This window comes from Maniola jurtina, chromosome 11 (assembly GCF_905333055.1).
Source record: "Maniola jurtina chromosome 11, ilManJurt1.1, whole genome shotgun sequence".
In the NCBI taxonomy this organism is placed as follows: domain Eukaryota; kingdom Metazoa; phylum Arthropoda; class Insecta; order Lepidoptera; family Nymphalidae; genus Maniola; species Maniola jurtina.
Genome location: NC_060039.1, coordinates 3845583 through 3852077, shown reverse-complemented (window position 1 = coordinate 3852077; position 6495 = coordinate 3845583). Strand labels below are relative to the sequence as shown.

General features: G+C 35.2%; 1 long non-coding RNA gene across 2 annotated transcripts; it reads left to right on the top strand.

The window, feature by feature from the left end:
• The first annotated feature begins 4102 nt into the window (after positions 1-4102).
• On the top strand, positions 4103-5714 carry LOC123869333. 2 transcript variants are annotated; one of them, XR_006796869.1, is made up of 2 exons: positions 4103-4154; positions 5190-5714. It is a non-coding gene; the product is annotated as an uncharacterized LOC123869333 (long non-coding RNA). The 2 variants fall into 2 exon arrangements; XR_006796868.1 differs by lacking the exon at positions 4103-4154 and adding an exon at positions 4262-4388.
• The last annotated feature ends 781 nt before the right edge of the window (positions 5715-6495 follow it).

The window sequence follows — 6495 nt, the reverse complement described above, 5'->3', positions numbered from 1 at the left end:
CTGTACCAAATTTTATTAAAATCAGTTCCGTGTTGGGCCGTGAAAACGTAGCAGACACACAGATAGACAGACAGACAGATACATTTTCGCATATATAATATTAAGTATGGATGACGTATGATCTTTTATGATCTTTAATTTCCGTTTCCATTCCTTTCTCTGCTTTCTAAATCAAATTATGGATAGTGAGAAAGACTTATTTTGTTAGATTAAGAATTTTGTTGCATTGTTGTATTTAATTAGATTAAAATAGGGCTGACATGTACTTTTAAATGTATCAAAGCCCTTAAATAAATAAAGAAAAAAAAAATTCCTTTCTCATAGCTGCCTTCCTCGTTCATTCAAGTAAACGAGCATCTGCCGCATTCTTAACTTAATCTGTCCATCTCATTGGCAAAATTCCGTATGCTCTTTACCCTAAGGGTGCATTTCCACTGAAGTTGTACGGAGTGACGCTGAGTGGAGTCGAACTGATTGGAGTTTCAACCAACCAGATGATTGAGATATGACGTGATAAATTAGACAATTGTCACGTCATCTAACTAGCTCTATTGATCACGTAGCTCTGCTCCGCTCCGCTTCAGTGGAAACACACGCTTCAGCAAACAAAATTACATTTTTTATTTTGTCACATTTAGCTATTCGGTACCTATCTAAATCAATCGGGATTTATAAGGTTTGCTACCAATTTAGGGCAATATATCACCCGAAAACGTCATTGCCGTCCTAAACTGCGTTTTAGTTCCGACAGACTTGTCGTTTGTCGGTATAAACGTCGGCTTTTCGATTTATCAAAAACTAACGACTGGTCAATTTGGAAATAAACTACAGTGTTGCGTTGACGCGATAAAAATATATTGCAAGCTGAAATATATTGGGAAAGTATTCCGTCGCTGTAGCGGAATTCAGTATGACGACAGCTAACTTCCGGTAGACGACGTGTTTACATGAAGAAGATATATTATACTTACCAACACAGTACGAAATAACCAAACCTTTTTATCTTGATATAATGTGATATCCTCATCATCTTGATATACAGGGTGTAATCAGAACCCTTGCAAAAACGAAAACAGGTGATAGTACTGATGATTACTGATAAGATACAATAAACAAAAAATAAAACAAAAAAATTGCTGTAAGTATTTTTTTAAAGTTCACAATAGATTGCAAATAAAACATCTGACTGACGCTAGAGGCCAATGAACGTTCCGTAAATAGATCAACCAAAGTCAATGCCGGTGGGGCGTCGCTAGGTAACTGGTAATGTGCGGTACAGCTTTCAAAAATAAACGATTTTTCTTTATTCTGATGATTATAAATAAATCAAAAAATACTTAAATCAGAATATCTTCAGTCAGTTCTATCCTACCCATTAAAAGAAAGAGAAAATTTTAAAAGCAATTCCTGTTAGAAATTCTTGTTAAAATTACAAATCAACTCGACAATTCCAATAATTTAGAAATTAAATGCGATTTCACGCCGACTTAGCTCTTTGAAAGGGCAATTACATGGATCTGAAATTAACTCGCTTTAGATAGCTAGGCTCCTTGTTACTTATAATCTATTCGGTAGGCATTTAACTAAAGTAGCCATTCTTTACGGTTTTCTTGGACGTTCCTTTATCATACTTAAAAATGCCATAATATATTGTTATAGTTGTCGATGTTATATCTTTTTCTACGTCATCCTTATCATAGGATAATATAACCTCTTGTGAGGTTAGATCAGTTATACCTAGCTTTTCGATTTATTTCTTTAATTAGAGGATGCCCGCGACTTCGTCCGCGTGGATTTAGGTTTTTAATGATCCCGTGGGAATTGTTTGATTTTCCGGGATAAATGCCTATGTCAATTACAGGGACGCAAGCTACCTCAGTACCAAACATACAAATCGGTTAAGCGAATGGGTTTTTAGGAATCCCGTGGGAAGTTTCCACGGAAAATCATAATATACGGACAATCATGTCCGGGATAAAAGTAGCTTATGTCCGTCCCCGGGATATAAGCTAATCCTGTACCAAATTTCGTCAGAATCGGTTAAACTGTTGGGCCGTGAAAAGGTAGCAGACAGACAGCCAGACAGACACACTGTCGCATTTATAATATTAGTATGGATGTGAATATGTTCTCCAGTTTGTCAATCCGATGGTTTTACAACTTCGTCGAATCAGAGCATCTACAGCTTTTTTCAGCCTATAGTATCCTGCAAACTCAAAACAGTCTTCATTTAAAAAATATAAATATGGCCACCCTATATTTAATACAGGTAGGTACATTTTGTTATATTTATAGTGGACTATAAAATATAATAACCCATAAATAGCACAGGGATGAGTATATAAGGGTACGCCCGCAGTAGTTTCAACCCGTTCAGTGCTTGTACCTATATACTCGCAGGTAGGTAATGCTGTATTTATGTGCCAGCGACACCTGGAGACGGTCGATGGAATAAGTCTATATAACATCCATACTAATATTATAAATGCGAAAGTGTGTCTGTCTGTCTGTTTGTCTGTCTGCTACGTTTTCACGGCCCAACCGCCGAACTGATTTTAATGGAATTTGGTACAGACATTGGATACATCCCGGGGAAGGACATAGGCTACTTTTAATCCCAGAAAATCAAACAGTTCCTACGAGATTTAAAAAATCGAAATCCACGCGGGCGAAGCCGCGGGCATCCCCTAGTAATAATATAAGCTTAAATTTTAATGGCCACCTACTTCTGCGTCTTTGGATTTTGGAGGACCAAGGTCCAAAGACAGAAATAGGCTGCCAAACCATCAGCATGCTGAAGTGGCAGTAGTCAGGCAGTGTTTGTCGTAGGGCCGATGGCCATTGGAACCGATGTAGAGTGGAGATCGCGTGGGTCCAAAATAGCTTTTCGATTTGACAGCCATTTTAACCTCCGATCCAAAAAGAAGGGTGTTATAAGTTTGACGTGTGTATCTGTCTGTGGCATCGTAGCTCCTAAACTATGAACCGATTTTAATTTAGTTTTTTGTTTGAAAGGTGGCTTGATTGAGAGTGTTCTTAGCTATAATCCAAGAAAATCAGTTCAGCCGTTTGAAAGTTATCAGCTCTTTTTTAGTTACTGTAACCTTTACTTGTCGGGGGTGTTATAAATTTATAATTTACACTTGTTGATGAAGTGACGTTTAGTTTTTACTTCGTATATTTTCATGTCGCGCCTAAAGAAAAGTTGCGCTTCCTACAGGTCTTCCAGCAGTGAGGTCTTCCAGGTCTGATAACCTTTACTGTCTTTTAATGCCCAATATTTTAATACTAATATTGTAGGTAGAATTGGAATGTATAATTGAAAAGAAGCACGCAAATGCTGTCTCTCGTATCGCTATAAGCAATCTCCTCTAGACAACCTTTGTGAGAAAGAATGTAGTTGAGAAAACTAGACTAAGTACTAAGTATTATGATAAATACAAGCAAAAATACGATATGATAGCCTACTTTACAAAGTCAAACAAATAAATCAATTATTTCATATCTAATGGACTACCATTTCTTTCTGAGAAAAATTTTTTAAACGTCAGTAAGTTATAGGTTAGATCTTGATCAGTGGGTACAATATCACTGATATCAAATGAACTTCAAGCAAATATACAAAGTTTTCGAATAGGGAGTTGATTTCTTTACGTCTCAAAGTGTCCTGTACCGTTAGTACAACATTGAACACCGCATACATGGTTAATAGTATCGACTACTCCCGACTGCCAAGGTTAACGTATTATTTCATAGTACGAGCTAGTCCAAACGGACAGTTTTCGACAGAACGACGATACTAACATGTGGAAACGTAGGTCCAACTTTTGTCTCACTTACACATTCACAAAAAAGTGGGACAGATATACGCTGCCATTTTGTCTAATTTGGCATATATTATTTCGTTTTTTGACGCTATTGACAGATGATTAACAGCGTGACAGTGACAGTCAAGCGACACCCACCGCCACACTCTATGGTATGTTTGTCTATGGTAATTCATCTATATTCACTCTGAAATCACTAAAACACTGGTATCCAAAGCCAAATTTTCGTCAGATTAAAAAAAGTTACCGTTCTGTTGTCTGTTAAAGTGAAAATAAATAAAAGCAAACTGAATGAAAGGATTTTAATATACAGAAGTTTATTTAAAGGTATTCAAGAACTAGTGATTATAATATATATTGTATTTAGGTGTGTAGGTACTATTTAAATAAAATGCAATGAGTAATAATATCGTATGTCAGCTTTATATGTACGTTTACTCTCTTGATATCACGTCTACATAGGTTTTTTTTAGAATAATAGCACTTAGTAACTAGATTAGTATGTACTTAATAGGTACATATAACTATCTACATACCAATCTCTTGTTTTGGATAAGGGAAGTGAGTAGTGACCCAACCTATAGAGAAATCACAAGTGCAAATTAAAAATTTATAACAGCCCTGACAAGTAAAGGTTACAGTAACTAGAAAAGACTAGAGATATAACTATCTACATACCTTGATTTGAATTAGGCAAGCAAGTGGTCAGGTTTCAAGAGTATCTAGCCACCTATAGTGAAATCATAACTTCATTATTATTTTGTACCTACTTAAATAACTAGTTATATTCAGCCAATTGAAACTTATTAGCTCTTTTCTAGTTACTTGTAACCTTTACTTGTCAGGGCTGTTATAAATTTTTAAATATTTATGCTTAGTAACTTACAAATATGCAGAATCAGGACATTGAGTTTAAGCTGTATGTCAGAATAAAGTGTATCTGTTTGTCTGTCTGCTAGCTTTTTACAGCCCACCTGTTCAACCAATTTTGACGAAAGGTACAAAGTTCTTGTATGGCGGATCTTCTTCGCGGAGATGGACATTGCTGATGTTTTATTACAGAAAATAAAACAGTTCCTATTGGATAAATCCGTGCAAATTAAGTTGTCATTATTATCATTTATTTGGTATGGAGTATTTATTTTGGTGTCATACTGGACTACATCAGACTAGGTATCCTGGAAATCAAAGAGTTAGCACTGGATTTTTAAAACTTATAAGGGCATCATGTAGTTATTAAATATTATAAATAACACTAAGACTACTATCTATCTTAGTAGATAAATAGTAAAATAAGAAGAATATTACCTAATTGTCTAATTAGCAGTTTAGAAAATTAAAGATCAATAATTCCTTTTTCAGTGAAACCTGAGCTTGAAAGCCTGTGGATTAGTGCCTAATCCACTTTGCTAGAAGATTGCATTGTGGTGTTCCTGCATTAAGACTACATTCTACAGAATAAGCTCCCATAAGCTGTCAGTGCAGTAACACTCCTGTATAATTTTGTAATAATATAAAAATTTAAAATTAAATAAATTGTTTTTTATAGCTAGAACCAGCAAGAAACTCGACGGTTGCTCATTTCAAAGATTTGATATACTGAATGAGTTATTGGTTAGGTTAGAGAGCTGTGGCAGGTATGCCAGTCTTCATTGTTATTTTTTTATAACCACTTCTTGAATGACCTTCCCCTTTTCTCCTCACCCTATCGAGGGTAAAAGTTTTACCAATATCAATTTTATCAAAATTAAAAAATTCAATAAAATAATCCATCTGGGAAGGAGAGGGATTGACTTACCCTCCTCTCCCTCTTGCCCATCCCACCCCCACTTACGTCCTATCGAGGCGGCATGTTTCAAAATATTGAGCCATACAAATAAACAAAATTTAAGTCTGTATGTTACTGTAGTAATCGTTAAGCTATAAGTAATCAATTTGGTGTGCTAATCTTTGAATTGACAGAACCAATTTTGATGAGACTTTCACAAGCAGTTGGGACTTGGGGTGAGACGCAATCTTTAAACTAGAATGACAGGTTCTAAATCTAGTGCTGTCCTTTTCCGTAGTGCAGGGAGCATTACAAAAGGAATAGCATTAAAACCTGTCGCTTTAATTTAGTTTTGAACATAGATTTCAGGCTATCCAGGCAGGCAAATTCCAGGATACCTTTTAACTATGCAAATGGTTACTTATCTAAACCTTAAGAACTTTTATTTTTAAAATGAAATAAAACAAATTAAAACAATAAAGATTTAATGACTATTACTTAAAGATCTATACCTCACACCTGAAATAATATTAATACCTAGATACTTTTAGATACCTAGGTATTAGGCACCAATAGGTGCATAAATAAGTAGGTACCATACACCTGTATAATTAAATTACATAAGATGTATTTAAGCACCTACATAAACAGTTCTTAATATATGTATAGGTATTCTACAAGATTGATGACCTCGGGTTAGTCTTGAATTGAGTTAGGTAGGTACTTGGGATCAGGGAGGCAGGCATCATAATCTGGTAATAATACTGGTGATCTGCAACCTGAAAAAAAAAATTGATTCAGAAAATATTTAATATAAGCTACATAAAATTACATAGGGAGGTTCATTTAACACAACATTTCACTAACTTATGCTACGCTTATGCCATGTTAGGTAGGTAG